The following is an 18917-nucleotide window of genomic DNA, read 5'->3' on the forward strand; positions in this document are numbered from 1 at the left end:
TACACGTGTCGTCTAAACATGTGTGTCCAATGAATATTTTAGTTTTCCATTAACATTATTGGAAAATTGGAGTACAAATGCAACAAAAAAGACAACTCACTGGAACTCAGTATTGAGGGGAAATAGGGAGAGATGGGAACAGTGACAAAGCGGAGAGGACGTCCTGAAGGTGAGAATTAACAACTCCTGCTGATTGTTATAAGGGAGGCATGTGAGGTGAGCTCAGCATCACTAGATCCTCATATTCTTCGTGAGACAACAAAAATCCACAGTTTTATGTCCTGAATGTAAATGCTCGTAACTTACGGGAAAGAACACTGGCTAACACTGGGGGGCACAAACAGTAGCCATCAGCGGGTCAGAGCTGGTCCAGAGGTTGTCAGAGTTGCTTTACAGCATCCGATACTGTCTCTATAAGCCAATTTTTCATGCATATACTCATACTCCTGGAAAATTACTTTGCAGCGGAAGGAGAACATACACCCTGCAGTCAAGAAGAAAAGCCCAGTTATTAATGGAAGTCTTTGATCACATAATTGTGATTTTTAGAAAGTCCTATTAAGAAGTAAGTGCTCTTTATTACTGAAACAATTTAGGAAAAAGTTGATGTTGAAAGGTTTGGAGGAATAGAGGCTAGCTTGGAAAGAAAATCCTCTAAATTACCTTTTAAAACCACTTCAATATAATTGACATTTCTATCCAAAATAGAAATCTCAAAATAGTAATAGCAAGTTCCAGACCCATGAATGGTATTAGCAGTTCTTTGTACAGAGCAACTGCTGTTCATGAGGGGACCTCTGAAAAGTTTGGGAAAATGTTGATTGTGGGTTATCATCTTTCAGTAGCATATGATTTTAGAACTTTTTAATGGTAGATAATTGGGCCAAATTTGTAGTTTGAGATATTCTTGCACATGGTGGTGGACTGAACATAGTATTTACAGTGGGAAGATTCCAGTTTTAGTTTACAATCAGTTAATTTGCCAATGAATCATTCATTTAATGGGACTAGCTGTTGGTTGATTGAGAAGCTGTGAAGAAAGATTGTCTACTTTCGCTCAACCTATTTAAATTACCTTTATCCCTCCCTATCTTATCCTATTTCCAGCTGCCAGAATTTTCACACTCCACCTACCTAGATAACATTTTTTTGAAGACTTTATTTTTTTAGAGCAGTTTTAAGTTCACAGCAAAAAGTATAGAAATCTCCCAGAGATTGATGAGGCTACATTGACACATGATCATAACGCAAAGTCCATAGTTTATAGTTCACTCTTGATGTTGTATATTCTGTGGGTTTAGATAAATGTACGATGACATACAACCATCATTACGGTATCATACAGAGTATTTTCACTGCCCTAAAAAATCCTCTGTATTCTACCTACTCATCTCCTCCCTCACCCTCACCCCCTGGCATCCACTGATCTTTTTACTATCTCCATAGTTATACCTTTCCAGAATGCCATTTAATTGGAATTATAAGGTGTGTAGTCATTTCAGATTGGTTTCTTTTATTTATTAACATGCATTTAGTTTGCTCCATGTCTTTTTTGTGGCTTGGTAGCTCATTTCTTTGTAGCACTGAAAAAATATTCTATTGTCTGAATGTGTCACAGTGTATTTATCCATTCACCTACTGAAGGACATCTCAGTTGCTTCCAAGCTTGGGCAATTATGAATAAAGCTGCTATAAATATCCATGTGCAGGTTTTTGTACTGACACAAGTTTTCCACTCCTTTGGGTAAAATACCAATGAGTGTAATTGCTGAATCATAAATGAGAGTATGTTTAGTTTTGTAAGAAATGGCCAAACTGTCTTCCAAACTGTCTGAACCATTTTGAATTCCCACTAGCCATGAATGAGTTCCTGTTGGTCTATATCCTTGCCCAGGATTTGATGTTGTTACTGTTCTGGATTTGGGACATTCTAATAGGTATGCCATGAAATCTCCTTGTTTTAATTTTGTTTCCCTGATGACCTATGCCCTGAGAAGCATCTTTTCATAGGTTTTTTTGGCCATTTTTGTGTACATATTCTTTGATGAAGTGTCTGTTAAGATCTTTGGCTCATTTTTTAATCTGGTTATTTGTTATTGTTGACTTTTAAAGGTTCTTTGCATATTTGGGGTAATAGTCTTTGTCAGATATGTCTTTTAAAAATATTTTCTCCTAGTCTGTGGCTTGTCTTCTCATTCTCTTTACTCTCTTTGGGGAACAGAAGTTTTTAATTTTAATGAAGTCCAGCTTATCAATTTTTTTTTCATGGAACATGCCTTCAGCATCATACCTAAAAAGTTATCACTATACCCAAGATCATCTAGATTTTCTTCTATGGATTATATTCTAGGAGTTTAATAATTTTGCATTTTATATTTTTGTCTGTCTCATTTTGAATTAATTGTGAGGAGTGTGAGGTCTGTGTCCAGATTCTTGTTTTTTTGTATGTCAGATATCCATTTCTTTTCAGAACCATTTTGTTGAAAAGATTTTATTTCCTCATTTTGCCCTTGCTCCTTTCTCAAAGATTGGTTGAGTATATTTGGGTCTATTCAGGACTCTCAGTTCTGTTGAATTGTTTCATTTGTGTGTCACAAACACGAAATTGTAGCTTCATAATAAGTCTTGACATGGTAGTGTCAGTCCTTCAACTTTTTTCTTCTCCTTTAATATTATGTTGTCTATTTTGCATCTTTTACCTCTCCATGTGATATATAACCTTTTAAATATTCTTCATCGATTTCTTTTAAAAGATGATGCTTTATTTCTCTTCTCTTCCCTTGTTAAGCTCTTTGTATAGCTGGCCTCCATGATTCTATAATTTTTCTAAGAACACTTCAAGTGAGACTCTTCTAACACCTCTCCTTAAATATTATATATTAAAGGTTGAATATTCAGCCCTTTTCCTTCTATCCCCATATCCTCATCCTGAACAATTTTATCTATACTCTTTGATTGAATTATAGTCTGTTATGATAGATCCTACAGTATAGATTTGGTTCCAACCTCTTTCTCAATTTCAGACAAACCACGCTACATGACTATTGGGTCTCCCCAACTGGCTGTCAAATGGCTCTCCATCCCAACATCATCACAACAGACCCAGTTGTCTTTTTCCTTCCCCTCGTCCATCGGTTTCTATCATATCTCTTGAAATTTAAGCCATTAAGCCTGGGCATTTGCTCTCTAACTTATCTCTCAAGCCAATGAGTTATGACACCCACTCTTGTCTTGCCTTGTAGTATTTTTAAAGTCTCTTTAACTTCTCCCCATTTCCACAACAACTATCATCTCAGTCAAGACCTAAAATCTTCTTACCTTTACTTCTACTGCAAGCTGTGAACAAACCATTCAGGTTCAAGTCATGCCATAAATCAACCCATTGTCCACATTGTAGACAGAGAAATTTTGCCACAGTGCAATTACAATCTACTTTCCTTCTTACAAAACATGCATTGGCTTCATTTATAAGTATTTTGTCATCTGGCCTGTGATTGACTCTGAAGATTGCTTTCTCTGTTTCCCTTGTGCCCTTTACTCCTGTGTCCATACAGGATCATTTTCTTTTCATTGAACTTACCTTGATCTTTATCTGTGCAGGCCATTCTCAACCACTTTCCTTTTCTTTATTACATATTAAGTTTTCTCTTCTAACCTTCTTTCCTTTTATTCAGTGTTGAAATTATCTATTTGCTTGCTGATGTCTCCAGTTAGACAAAGGAAAATATAAAGATCAAGACCTACATATCAAATCCAATTAGTTGGTACATGTTGTATGAAGCTCTATGTTGACAAGATTTCTGAAGATGGGTTAGACTCACTAAGGAAAAAATGACATGATTATTATTGTCTGCTCCAGAGAAGACAGCAACTGACACATATTTGTATTCCTTGCACTAGAAGGAATCATATTTATCTGAATATTATCGAATATTATTGGATCATATTTATCTGAGCACCTGCTACATGTAAGTCACTGTGTTAAGACCAATTTGTCTATAATTTTACTCTTATAATCATTGTTTGTGAAACATAATCCTATGTGTTCAAATGAGAAGAATTAAGCTGCTAAGCTGTATTTTTTTATAAGGATAAATAATACATGGCAAAGGCAGGATTAACCCTCTATCTTCTGACTCAAACACCTGTATGTCTTTGAGAAACAAATGCTACACCCAATGTTCATAAAATTAAATAGATTGGTGGAAGGATTTGATATACTCCCAGTCCTGTGCCAGGTATTGTTAGAATAAGAAGGATACAAAAGAAGATACTATCCTTGCCTTCTTCAAGTTCATGTGAATGTGACAGAAAATATGAAGTAGCTGGCAGAAAAATTGAGGACTAGATCCTATTCTGCATCTCTGCTTGCTTGGGAAAGCAAATGAGAGAAAGGAAGAGGCATTTAATAATTGCAAGGCTATAATGATGGTAGTGTAAATGTAGATGCTATGAAATCTCCCATGGAGAGTTAATTACTCCTTATTAAGACAAATTTCTTTTTTTTTTTTTTTTTTAGAAAAACAGACTACCTTATGTCCATTAGGTCTTGCTATTTGGGGCATCCTTTAGCTTTCTTGAGGGAAGTTAGAATGGATGCTGCCCTTATTATTGGAGCTACAATCAGGTGGTGAGAATTATCACCTTTCCCAAGCACAAAAGGCCATGTAAATTACTGGGAAGGACCTTGATTCAAAGTTATCCAGGTACCGGTGGAAATTTTGTCCTACCACTTAGTAATTTTATAATTTGGTGTAAGTAACATATCTGCTCTACATCATCCATAAAATGAGGATGGTAAGACCTACTTAGAGGAATTTTTGTGCTGATGAAATGAAATAATGCATACGAAGCAGCTGACATGTGGTAGACAATACAAAATGGGGAGTGTGATGGTGGCAGCCATGATGCCTATGGTGCTAATGACAACAATGACAATGGGATGATGACGATGTCACAGGGGTCTTTGGTTGGGTTGCACATAAGGATCTCCTAACTTAATGTTCCAGATCTAGCACCTGTGGCCTGACTAGTTCCTCCAAGCTTAGTCAGCCTCCATTTTCTCTAGGAGTTACCTTCTGCTTGATGTATTCCATATTCAGGGGTAACAACTACATTTTGAATTTTATAATATTTGACAGTTCACAGATATTTTCTGATTAAATCAATTAATATTACAGAACACACTTGAAAGAAATCCTGGCATGTAGTAAATCCTATATAAATGTTAGCTGTTATTAGTATTAATGTTATTATCAATATTTTTTAGTGCATTTAATTCTTATATCAATATACTGGGAAGTAGAGAGGATTTTTTCATTCCCAATAAAAAGACTAAGATACCAAATCTTGCAAGAGTCTGGTGATTGCCACCATTTATCTCTGTGCTCAAGGGCAAGTAACTTTCATGCTTATGATGACTTCTCCCAGCACCTGTGCATGTCTGCTCACACAGCAGGTGCTTGGTCAATATTGTTAAATGCTTATGTAGCTGACTTATAAAGACCATAGGAAAACATTGGTTCAGAGGCCTATTTAGGTCTAAGTTAAGGATAACCTCCATATTAATGTCAAAAATAAGAATTAATTAACTTGACTCAAATATTTATATACAAATAAAACAAAGAACTGATTAAATATACATACTGTATAAATTGCACAAAAGCTTTGCTTAAAATCACAAGGTCTTGTGTATCCACTGGCCCTTCAAATATCCTCAATTGACTAATTTACTTGCTTTTGTTATCCTTAAGAAAACTCTGAAAAGGGCTGGTGATCAATACTGTACTTAGAGAGCTGGACAAAAGAAGTAAATGCCCAGGCCCTTGACTGGGGCAAAAATGACTGGGAGATGTTCCCTTGTGATTGTATCTTAAGATAAAGTTCACTTACTGAGCAGACCTTGGTTCTTCCCCTTTATAGAATGTAGTACAAGAGGCATAGACCTGGCAACTAGCAACCACAGCAACAACTTGTTATAGAAACATATTTAATTGAAGTCAAGAAAAACATAAGTAACTTGATGCAAGTGATGAGGGAGCACTTGAAATTCTCAACAGGTGACTGACCTGAGACAGGCTTCACACTAGGTGAGATGGGGAGGAGGTTCTGTGCTACACAAATAATTCAGAGAACTCCAATATTTTGTACAACCATGTTCATCACTCAGTATGTAGCATTATTTTCACAAATGTACCACAATAATTTAAGCAGATAACTGGTGAAGGAATATATAGGATACTCTCTGTATTATTTTTACAATTCTTCTGTAAATCTAAAATTATTCAAAAATAATATTTTAAAGGTCTCATAAATTTCCTCTTAGGGTGGCATGAGGGTCCAGAGGATGGCTGGGATAGTCACAGCATTTTCAGGCAAAGACAGTAGTTAAACTGAAAGTTAAAAAAAAAAAAAGTGAATAGTGGTAAGTAATGTGAAACAGGTGTAGGGAAGTCTATGTTAAGTAACCTAACCTTATTACCAAATATTTCATAAACATCTTTGTATGTCAATTACTAAAGATATATATCATTTTTATTGAGGTCATATTCATTTCTGGAATAAATGTACACTAATTATTTCTTTATGAATATTCAAGGTATGACCATTTTTCTACCTTTTTAAATCAAATCTATAGAAAACTTATAATCCTGTTTACATTTATATTTTAAGTGCCTGTTTAATTTTCTCCCAGGAAACTAATCTTTCTAAGGACAAAAGCTGTGTCTGTCTTGTACATTTAGCCCCTAAGACATAGTATGCTACTCAATAAAACTTGACTGAATAAATGTGGATGTATCCTGTGCATAGACATGGGCAGAAAACATAGCAAGGAACATAAGGGGGTTCCAAGTGGTTTTTCTATAACTGAGGTAAAGGATTCCTGTTGCAGAATTTGGGAGGCAGGAATTGAATTTCAATTATCTTTCTAATACAATCAGCAAAATGTTTATTTTGAACCTAGTCTGTGTCACACACTGTAACTACAAAGATAGAGAAGACCTATTGGCTCACCAGGGAGGTTATGGGATTGCAGGGTCCATAAGATGAAGAATTTTTTTTTTCTCCTCATCATAAAACCTACAAGATGTCTGAGGTATTTTAAGTAGGAACCTTAGGAAGATCTTCAAATCAGCTATTCTTATGCAAAAGGAAATAGAAAGAGGGGCAATGTTAGGGGGCAGAAATTCAGATGTCTGTTGCAATTGTCCAGGCAGAAATGAGTGCTTCCATTCCATTAGTTGTGTGGAGACCAAGGAGTGGCTGGAAGGGGAGCTGAGATTAGGAGGATGTGACATGATAGCAGCTGTGAGAAGAGATTCAAAAGGAAGAAGATGAATTAAAATGAGTCTGGGGGCGCCTGGGTAGCGCAGTCGTTAAAGCGTCTGCCTTCGGCTCAGGGCGTGATCCCGGCGTTCCGAGATCGAGCCCCACATCAGGCTCCTCCGCTGGGAGCCTGCTTCTTCCTCTCTCACTCCCCTGCTGTGTTCCCTCTCTCGCTGGCTGTCTCTCTGTCACATAAATAAATAAAATCTTTAAAAAAATAAATAAATAAAATGAGTCTGAAGGGTGGCACCTTGGTGGCACAGTTGGTTGAGTGTCCAATTCTTGGTTTCAGCCGAGGTCACGATCTCATGGTCATGAGATTGAGGTCCACATTGGGCTCTGCGCTCAGTAGGGAAGCTGCTTGAGATTCTCTCTCCCTCTCCCTCTAACCCCCTCAAATAAATTAATAAATCTTCAAAATAAAATAAAATCAGTCTGAAGGTAGTATCAGCTGTCCTCTGTGACTGATTTGATGTGGAGGAAGATGAGCAAAGATGGAGTATGATTCTCAGTTTAATGGCTTGCATCACTAGGTGGGTAGAAATAGCACATGATGAGGAAGTAAGCTAGAGGACAATGCAACCTGTTGTAGGATAGGGATGGGCTGTTGGAACACACTGAGTTGGAGGTAACTGGAAGACTTCTAGGTGAAGGGGCTAGTAGGCAGTTGAGTGAGTATACCAGTATCTAGTGAGAGATCTCTGAGCTAAAGATAGGGACTTCCAAGTGAACAGTATATGAGTAAGCATTGATTCCAAAGATCCTATCTCTAGCCCTTTCTTTATATAATCATTGTAAATGAGACCACTCATGGAGACTAAGTAGATGAGAAGTAAGGAGAATCCACAATAGCCTCTAGAGAACACCAGCATTTAAGATGAAAAGAGAAGAACAAGAGAAAGAAGCACATTTTGAAGTCATGGCCAGACTGGTGCCAAGGGTAATAGGTGAGAATGATTTAGAAGAGTCCACTGAGCTATTGTTCAGGGAGGAGGGGTAATTCAACTCTCAAGTGACAAAGCTCCCATAAATGATAGGATTTGCAATAAGTCAGTCATCCATAGCCGGAATTAGAGCAATGCTGGGCACTGAGCTGATTGCTTTACATGGAGAATTGCATTTAATTTATACACAGCTGATGAGGCAGATAATATAATCCTAATTTTACAGATGACAAAACAGTAGCTTAACTAACTGTCTCAGAGCCACACAACTAGTTAGTGAGTTTAGGAAAGCTGATGCCGAAAACTGCACTCTGAGTAACTAAGCTCTACTGTGCCACCCACTGACACATCTAATTATTTTCAATTCAGCACTTGACAGTTCAGAATTATGTGGGGGTTTTGTCCTCCAATTTCTCATAAACACAAACATTAATCTATTCTGAAGCATCCTTAGGACTGAAACATACCATATGCTTCTGTGTGTTCCCTGAGTTTTTAGTCCAAAACAAGGTATACCCATAGGTGTCCTATCAATAAACGATACTGAAGAAAAGTGAGCATTTACGGTGTATAATATTATAACCAGCCAGATTTTCCAATGACACAAGTAACAGATCGAAAGAGAAATGTAACTATCGACTATGCTCCTTGCTTCTAAGCACTAGATCATTGTACATCTCTAATGATTTATGTGTGAAATTTCCAAGGTGATGAGAATAGGCCACACACAGACCTTAATACAACCATAGTGGGTTAATAATACATCCTCCATTCTTAATGCATGAAAAAGCAAACCACGAGAATTGCACAAAAGAGGTCAAACTCACTCTCTGGTGGGCAGTTCCTTTGAGCTTAGAGTCGAGAACAAACTATTGTGAAAGGAGAATACTTTTCATCTTTCAGCTAATAAATAAATCACCAGTTGTTTTATTTTTTAAAACATCTGAACAGTATCTCAGGGCCCTGGAAAGGCTTTATTCCCTAGTTCCATTGGCACGCAAGCCTTTGTCTTAATTGTGTACCTAATCTCTTACATAAGCAATGCCATGGCTTTTGCACCCTTCTGAAAAAGTGGGCACTATAGATATCTCTTGCATAGAACTGGCTGCCATGGTTCAATTAGAGGAGAAATAAATCTTACCGTCTTGATGACAGCCCGTGCAACCGAAACTAGGCAATATAGCTGGCTTTGAGAAAATGGAACCTTGTATTCTTTGACAGTGTAATTATTACTCTGTCAGCTTATTCAAGTTTTCATAAAAATCACTTAATACTTCACAAAGATATTACTTTTGCCATCAAATATCACTTTGGGAACTGTTAATAATTTAGGAACTTCTATATTAAAAATGGCTAATTCACTAAATGCATGAGATGCCATAACCTGAGAATCCCCTCATCCTGAAAGTTCTATTTTAATAGTTTGGTCCCAACGTAGGACATTAGAGAGAGCCAAGGGGCTGCATTGAGCACCTTCTGTCTGGTATTTGGAGCCCAGAGAGTCAACTATTCAACTGCAAAGAATTTAGGAAGGTATTGCAAATATTTTTAGAAGAAAGAGTTTTTCTCTGTACAACAGACTTATATGTTATTATATGATTATTTTTTAAACTTAAGCTTAAAGCCTTGTTTTTAGAGACTTTTCTCATTGAGTTAAATTATTCTGACAATAGGAAACTTTTAATCATTTTAGTTGACTTTTTAAGTGTACTTACAAAAAAGTAAAACTTGCTCTTTCTGATGTGGACCGATGTGAATTTTTACGAACACATTCAGTCTTGTATCCACCGCCACAATTAAAATACAGAGCAATTCTGCCACACCCCAAAATTCCTTTGTTTTGTCCCTTTATTTGTAATAAAACTTTCTCTTCTTCCCAAGTCCCTGGCCACCACTGATCTGTTTTCTGTTCTTACAGTTTGGCTTTCTGCTGTGGTAAATGGAATTATGCAGTGTGCACCCTTTTAGGTCTGGATTCTCTCACTTAGAATAATGCACTTGAGATTCTTCTGCATTGCGCATCATGGTTTATTATTTGAGGGGTACTATTCCGTTGTGTAGAATAGTCGCTTGTTAATCCTGAAAAAATGCATAGGTAATGCTACCCTAGCAATGATAATAGGGACACCCGGCATCGTGTGGATGCTTAGTGTGGGTCAGGCATTGTTGTAGCTCTGTCCACACACTACCTCATTAAATTTTGTCATCCTAGGAAACAGGCGACATCGCTATTCCACTTTATAGGAGGAAAGGCTATATGAAGTTACCCCCCGCCCCAGGATTATACCATTTGTAAACGTCATAGTCCGTATTAGAATCTGAGCAGCCTAACTTCAGACCTACCATTACAGCCGCCATCACAAACTGCTTCCCAGTAATAGCAACCGACACTAAGCATTTGCCCTTGGGCCATGGAAGTCATTTCCTCACTTCATTTTCACACAAATAAGGGTGGGTGGAGGGAAAGGAGGCTTAGAGAGATGATGCAACATGCACTAAATCACCAGGAGAGTAACACCTAATTTTCAACCAAATTGTGAAAAACGAGTCTTCATATCTTTAAGAGTATTTAGTTTTGATGGGATTCCGGGTTTCAATTTCAATTTTTTTATTGTTTCCTCCTATGACATTGAATTTTCAGTTCATCTCAACATGCACAGAGCCTTTTGCAGTTGGAATAACTTCTTGTGCCCTGGTACAAATCATCTCCCAGTCTTTAAGATTAGATAATAAAGTGTATTTAGTACAAAAGAGACCTAGTCGCTATCTTGATTTATCTCCGCCTGTGGGGGAATTGAAGGGATGAAAAAAAATTCATCCTGAATCGAACTACATGAAGTTGACACGTAGAAAATATTCTTAGATTCATTTTAACTTAATGTTGTTCCTCAAGAGGTTAAATCTTTATTCCAGAATAAAGATAAAAATAAAATTTGATGCTAGATTGCATATGTTATCACCTTATCATAAACGCTGTAGACTTGGAAGCAATAACCTTGGGTAGAGATGAGTAAGGGGAAGATGTGATTTTATTTTTCAATTGTATTTATAGTAATAGTACTATACTCAGCTCACATGTGTAAGAAAAAGGGCTTGAAGTACTTAATGTATTTTAATTAACACTTATTGTACTAAGGACATAAATAGTATATCAATTTTATTAAGGCATAGAATAGGAGGAAAATTTGAGGTCTTAGGGTTGAAGTCATGCCCTGCTGGTAGTAAAGTTTCATGGTGGAGACAGATTTACTAAACAAAAGAATCAGAAACAACACCCAGAAAACACTGAGGTCTGGCATTTCAGCAAAAATGCATTCTTAAACACCACAGTAGTTCTTTGGATTACTGATTTCCTCCATAAGTTTCCAGAAAAGAAACATATCCTGAATACTCTTTCCTACCCTCCTTTCTGGATTCATTTTCAGGATGTAATTGTGGAGTAGTGTGGAATGTGTGAAGTATGGAAGGTGTATCTCTTTTCTGAACAATCTTAGACATTCTGGTCAACTTTCAAATGATCCCTACACTTAGATATTTGGACAACTATCATTTTGAGCCCCAGGTACATTCAGGGAATTATAGACACTATGCTGCCCAACAAAATATTTGTTCTGAGGTAGAGCTAGGAGAAGACCAGTCTTGAAATGGGGAGGATTATGGCACTGCTTTTAGTTCTTCATACTGGTGGTAATTGTCAGCTATTTGCAAATTTCAGCTCAATATAAGGGTGACATTTTTTCAGATAACCAGAGCTATCCAAAATCACAGTTTATCTTGAAGGCAGTGAATTGAGAAGATTCCTGAATCCTGTGGGTAAGACGACAAGGTGCAAAGCAAGGCCTCATCTAGTACCAAGAAACTAGCTAGGAAAGTAGCTTCAACTTTTAAAAATAGCTTTATTGAAATATAACTGACATACAAGAAGCTGCACATATTTAAAATATATCATTTGATAAATTTATTTTGTCATTAAACATGTAGTTCAGAACGTTAAGTATGTTATACTAACGTGCAACAGACCTCTAGAACTTTTTCATCTTGCAAAACTGGGACTCTATGCCCATTAAACAACTCTCCATTTCCCCCTACCCCCAACCCCCGTAATCACCATTCTGTTTTCTGTTACTATGAATTTGACTACTTTAAGTCCTGCATATAAGTGGAACCTTGACATACTTGTGTTTTTGTAACTGGCTTATTTCACTTAAGGTAATGCCCTAGGGGTAAATCCATGTTCCAGCATGTGACAGGATTTCCTTCCTTGTTGAGACTGAATAATATTCCTCTCTGTGTGTGTGTGTGTGTGTGTGTGTGTGTGTGTGTGTGTGTTTTGTTTATCCATGCACCCACTGATGGACACTTTAGTCATTTCCATTTCCATATCTTGCTTATTATGAATAATGCTTCTATGAATATGGGTGTATAAATGTCTCATTCAAATCCTGTTTTCAATTCTTTTGGACATATATGCAGAAGTGAGATTTCTGAAACATAATAATTTTATTCTTAAATTTTTTGAGGAACTGCCATAGTGTTTCCATGGTGGCCCCATTTTATATTTCCACCAACAGTGCACGTGGGTTCCAAATTCTCTACGTGCTCAGACACTTGGTATTTTATGTTTTTTATTGTAGTAGTCATCCTAATTGTTTCGAGTTATACATTTATAACTAGAAAATTTATGAATTGAAAACCATACAATTTTCCAAGTTCAGATTATTTTCCTTCTGTTACTAATTATATACCTGACCTTATACACATCCACTTCACCTCTTCTTTCCACTTTTCTAACACATTACTTAGAATAATACATATCCTAAAAACAGAGTTTTTAATATTATATGGGATTATATGTGATATGATGATATGTGATATAGATATATAGATAAGATATGTAGAGAGGTGGAGATATAAACATAGATGATTATATGTCATGGTTGATTGTAGGTGATTGAGTCCTTATGTATAATAAGATACAGTAAACAGAGATAGGATAACTTCCTTGGCAAATTTCCCTATATAGCTTCCTTTCTGTGTCTCACTCCCCACTCCCCTGGGATCACCTCCCAAATTAACTCCTTTCCTGGAGTCCTTGTCTCAGGGTCTGCTTCTAAGGGAACCAAACTAACACAAGTACCTAATCATCCTTAATTATTCAGAAATATTATTTATTTAAAGTTTAAATTACAAAGAGTGTATTTGATGGGCCTGGCACAGTTCTTGGCAATTAGATTCTGTTTGTTATACTCATCCTAAAGCGTGACGAATGATTCATAATCCTTTATCACTCCCCACTGCCATCTCTTCTCCTGCAGGAAGAATGATAGCCCTGGAGAGAGCCCTATGCAATCAGAGGTTGAGAATCTCAGACCTGAGCGAGACCCACAGCAGCACAAGGACCATTTTCTCCATGTCTATTAGCAAATATAAGGGCTATGTTTGACAGTCTCATTTTTCCCTCTGCATTTACTCTTCTAATCAACAGAAGATGAGCAGTGATGAAAAATAAGAGTAATAAAAGTTGAAATAATTCTGTGTAGGTTTAAAGAGTGTTTGACCTCCCTGAGGCTGAATCCTGGAAAGAAGTGTGTAGAGGGTGGATTTTTCTGTTGGTTTGGATGGAACGTGGGCTTCTAGAAGGTCGGAACCAAACTTTTTTCTTCTCTTCCTTTTGCTGGGATCCAACACAGTACTTGGCATATATGCATGGGTAGAAGTTTTAAAATCTAGTATTGCATCTATAAACCATTTATTTCAGTGACTCAGGGGAGCAGCTGACATCATTGACTGTTACTCTGTGCTAGGCACCATGCTAGATACTTTGTAAACTCATGTAATCTCATAAATGCTCTATCCTTTTTTATGTGGCTGTAAAACAAACCATCCCAAACGAAGTTGCTTAAAGCAAAAACAACTAAGCTTCTGAAGGTGGTCATTAGATGGCACGGCTTTGGGCATATGCAAAGTCACCTGGTATGATGGTGATTTTAGCAGGTGTCTCTCTCTTTCCTGAGCTCTCTTCCTCTGTGTTTCTTTCAGTATCACACTACCTGTTAATCTCCACTATTTGCGGGCTGATTGCCCTATTGTTATTGACAATGGCCTAGGGCATAAATTACCTCTTAGTCTGGGACAGTTACATTTGAGTCCTTCTACTGAGCAGTTTTTGAGACTAATCTTCGGGGTTTGTTCTGACGGGGGAGGGGTGTCTCTTCTTGGTGGTTTCTGGGCTTTCTGCTCTGGATACCTCCATCGCTGGGGAAATTCTCAGAGCTTCTGATGTGGAGCTGGAGGCTCAGAATCAGTGTTCTGCTTCTCTGGTAGATATATCCCTGCTTTATGAGAAAGATGCTGTGTGGGGACACTAGCTTTTGGGCTTCCAGACTTGCCTCTCCCTGTATGGAACCTCTGCCCTACGAGTGAGCTGCACAAAACCAATTGCGGCCCTATTTTTCTCAGCCGGCTATGCCCAAAGTGGAGCCTCTGCTCTATTAATGAATAACAGAACCGGGCATAGTTACTAAGAGAGGTTAGACTTACCGGTTAATGTGGATTTCCTCCGGTGTCTCTCAGGGGTGAAGACTAGGATCACGGTATCCTCGTCTTCATAAGTCCCCCATGAGGACAGTGGCCTGTTGTATTCTTTCCACGAGTCTTTGTCAGATACCTTCTCTGTGTCAGCCATTGTGTTAGGTAACGGGATTCGATGGTGAGGACAGACAGACACGGGCTTGGATTGATGGAGATGATAGTCTATTACAGGAGAAGCATGTCGATTTAACAAAAAATGTAAACATGTAAGTATGAGAACGTGCAATGAGCATACGACCTAGGCAAAGGATTCAGAGAAAGCTTATCTGAGAAGGAATGGCTGAGCAGAGATCTGAAGGTTAAAGAGAAAATAACTTTATAAGAAAGGAGTTAGCGGGGCACCTGGGTGGCACAGCGGTTAAGCGTCTGCCTTCGGCTCAGGGCGTGATCCCGGCGTTCTGGGATCGAGTCCCACATCAGGCTCCTCCGCTATGAGCCTGCTTCTTCCTCTCCCACTCCCCCTGCTTGTGTTCCCTCTCTCGCTGGCTGTCTCTATCTCTGTCAAATAAATAAATAAAATCTTAAAAAAAAAAAAGAAAGAAAGAAAGGAGTTAGGGATGGCAAATAAAAAGTATTCCTCGTGGCAGAGGGGAAAATACTTGCAAAGGTCATAAGGAGGCTGGAGCAAGGTCCCTCTGAAATACTGAAAAGGAGCAGCTGTGGGACACCAGAGAGGGTTTTGTGCGATTTCAGGATGCACGTGAACACAGAAGTAAAACAATATTGAGATTTAGAGAGCTTATTAAAGATAGGCACTTTTATCCAAACACCTATGGGAAGTCATTGAGGGTTTCCAAGGGGTTTTCAGAAAAAGGGGCCTGAGTGCAGAGTCCGTCGGCCATCTGCGGAAGCTCTGTGCTGCTGTCTGCTTCTCATCTTCCCCTCAAGGCTGTTCCGAGAGTTCCAAATCCTTTTCCTTTATAAGCTGAACTTTACTCTCCCTCTGATAATCACATCTGTGTTTTGAGAAGGAAACTCTAGTTCTAGCGAGGAGAACAGATTAGAGGGTGTATGAGGACACCAGCTGGGCGAGGCTCTCAGACTAGCCTCGGTTCGGGAGAATGGTGACTTCTCCTGGAGCCGGGACAATAAAGATAGAAACAAAGAACTCTGTCCTAAGCTGAAGCCAAGGGTGATGTTGGACAAGTAGGTGGTGACGGAGGACAGACACCAGGTTTTTATTGACTGAAGCCCAAGTTAACGCTGTGCAAGGGGTGGTAGTGAGAGTCCAACCAGGTCATACTTTCCCCCAAATTCATCATCTGCTGCTGTTGATTCTAAACAAAATATATTTAGGTTCTCATTCTTCTTTAGTAAAACAATGTCCAGTTGATTCAGTAAAATTCTTAACTTCTTTGCATTTCTCTACTTGAAAATTCATCATCTTTTAAATATTTCAGGTAAAATAGTTATTTACTACGAACCATATTTTTTGACTCCACAATTATCTCATTAAATATCACTAGCTTTAACATGTTCGAAATTTAAGATCTGTACAACAAATAATATATTTGGTTTAATAAGTATAATAATTTCCTCTAAATTATTTAAGGTGTAGGGGAGAAATTCGAGTTGAACTAAAAAGCTCTGGTCTTTATTTTTAGATGACATCTGCTCTGGTACAAGTCAGAACTGATCTGTCATCAAGAAATGAGGCAGCATTGATTAAGTGCCCTCTTTCTTGTGGAGTATTAATATATGTGAACATATATGTATGTTTTTAATTTGTGCATATGGTGTGTGTGAGAGAGAAAGAAGGAGAGTAGAGTGGGTGCATAGAGAATGTGGTTTGTCATAAAAGAAAAGTGTGTTTCACCAACAGGTAGCCTAAGGTTGAGTAATTAATTACACATGTGAGTCTCAGTGGCTGAGAGATGTAATGAGTCATTGTTTTTGTGGCATGATTTCTTTCCACCCTGACCCCCTGCCCCATAATATCCCTCTCTGGTGTCTATCTCAGTACGTGAAATGTCTTTGTGTTAGATAGAACTACTCCTTAGAGAGATGTCACAGGAAATTTGGGTCAGCTCTTAGATGCTCGATGAGATCATAATTATCAGATCTTCTGTATTTGCCAGTGGTAGAGAATGAATCACAGGAGCCATGGGAACTTTGAGGGATGACATATCAAAATCATAAATTTGGGGCCTATGGTTTTTCTGGGAACTACAATGGACAAGCATAGGGTACTAGACACTTGTTAGTAAATAATGATTGTGAGAACAGATAACCAAAAACAAACTTAGCTAATTTCTCAGAATTGCTGAGGCCAGCCCTGCCTACTATCTCGAGAATCTTCCAAAGGCTTTCAAAGCCCACCCTTTTAGAAACAAACATGTGTTCCTTCAGAGGACAGTGCTTCTCACAATATGGCCTCCAGACCATCAGCATAAACATCACCATGGAACAACATTCAGCACATACATTTGGGAGTAAAATATACTTTACAGAATATTTTAGGAAAATTGGAAAAGAGCTCTGAGTGCATAGTCAGTCAGCCATCTTGGGAAGCTCTGTACTTCTATGTCCGTTCCTCATCTCCTCCCTCCAGGACTATCCTGGGAGTTCCAAATTCTTTTCCTTTATAAGCTGAGCATTACTCTCACCTGGCATCAAGCACTCGGTCTCATTTCTACACTTAAGCCCTAACAAAAATGATCCATTTAATCAGTCTCCCAGCAAGAGGGAAGCTGGTGTTTGTTGTCAAGGTAAGCAATTGACTGTGCTTCATCCCATTCTCCTACTTCCTTTCCTAGATTAAATGCTCCCTGAGAGCCAGGACTGTGTCTGCCTTGTCCACTCCTGTATTCCCAACAGTATGTCTGGCACATAATTCTGGGAGCAAATTATTGAACAAGTAGATGAATAAATGAAAGTTAACGATTAAATTGGGGGAATATCATCCACTTATGGAAGTGACTACAGTCTTTGGCTTTACGATATTCTTAGTGAATAAACTCATGGGTTGGTCAGCCCTGCAGGGAGATCATTCAAGGTAATGAGGGGGAAGGAAAGACAATCGCATGTAAAACAGAAAATGGTGATCAGCTAGGGGAGAGTATTATGTGTACTGGGAAAATGTGAGATCCAAGAGCAGACAAGTACAAACTGTGGTTGCAGATGCCTGTATTAGAAGACTGAAGGCAAAGGAATTTGGTCCCATACCTGCAAGTGTAATAAACTACTACTGGCTCTTGAGTAGAAGAATGACATGGTATCAACTTTGGCTAATTCTTATGAAGTACCTCTTATATGCCAAACATTTTCATAGACATAATTTATACCTGCCAACTACCCCGTGAGTGGGACCTTAGCTATGCTTCAAAGATAAGAGAACTGAGGTTCAGAGAGGCTATGTAATTTTCCCAAGGTCATGGAGCAAGTGAAAGATCTGAGATCCATCCCAGAGTCCCTCACTCCAAGGCCACTGCCCTTTACAGAAAGATTAATCAGTCAGTAGTGTGTGAAGAGGCACAACTTTCAGGAAAAAAAAAAAAAAGTTACTGGTCCTGAGGTGGCCCTCTCTTTTCTAACAGGTGGGAGGAAATGAGGGTTGTAGTTGGGAAACTCTAAGTAGGTTAAGACTGTACACAGTAAATGCTCAAAAATGCTCAGGCTCCCAGTTCACTATGAATTAACTGAGTAAAAAGCAGTCTGTGACTCCTCCCAAACTCTTACAGCCTCTTCCTTCTCTGGACTGTGAATTGCGTCTTGGAATTCACAGCAGGGCAGGCAAGGTGGGAAATGAATGTTTTGTCCCTGAATGTGAGCCAGTGCTGCCTTGTCACTCCAGTCAGTCCTTAACGATTTTCTTGTTCGAGTTTATACCCACTTTGAGGTTTCTTGATTTCCTGCATGGTCTCTAACCAACATGTGGTCCCAGAGTGCAATTGTGACATCAGGGAAGGGTGAGGTAGGAAAACAAAAAAACAGGAGAAAAAAGGTAGCTATCCACTGTTCAGTGACTTGATCCACGTGTTTATATGGACACACAGCAGGGAGCCACCTCTGGTGGTCAGACATTTCTGTGGTACTCTGCACAGGCCCCACATCAGT

The sequence above is a fragment of the Ursus americanus genome, chromosome 6 (assembly GCF_024610735.1).
Source record: "Ursus americanus isolate L20-20 chromosome 6, mUrsAme1.1.p, whole genome shotgun sequence".
NCBI classification, from domain to species: Eukaryota; Metazoa; Chordata; class Mammalia; order Carnivora; family Ursidae; genus Ursus; species Ursus americanus.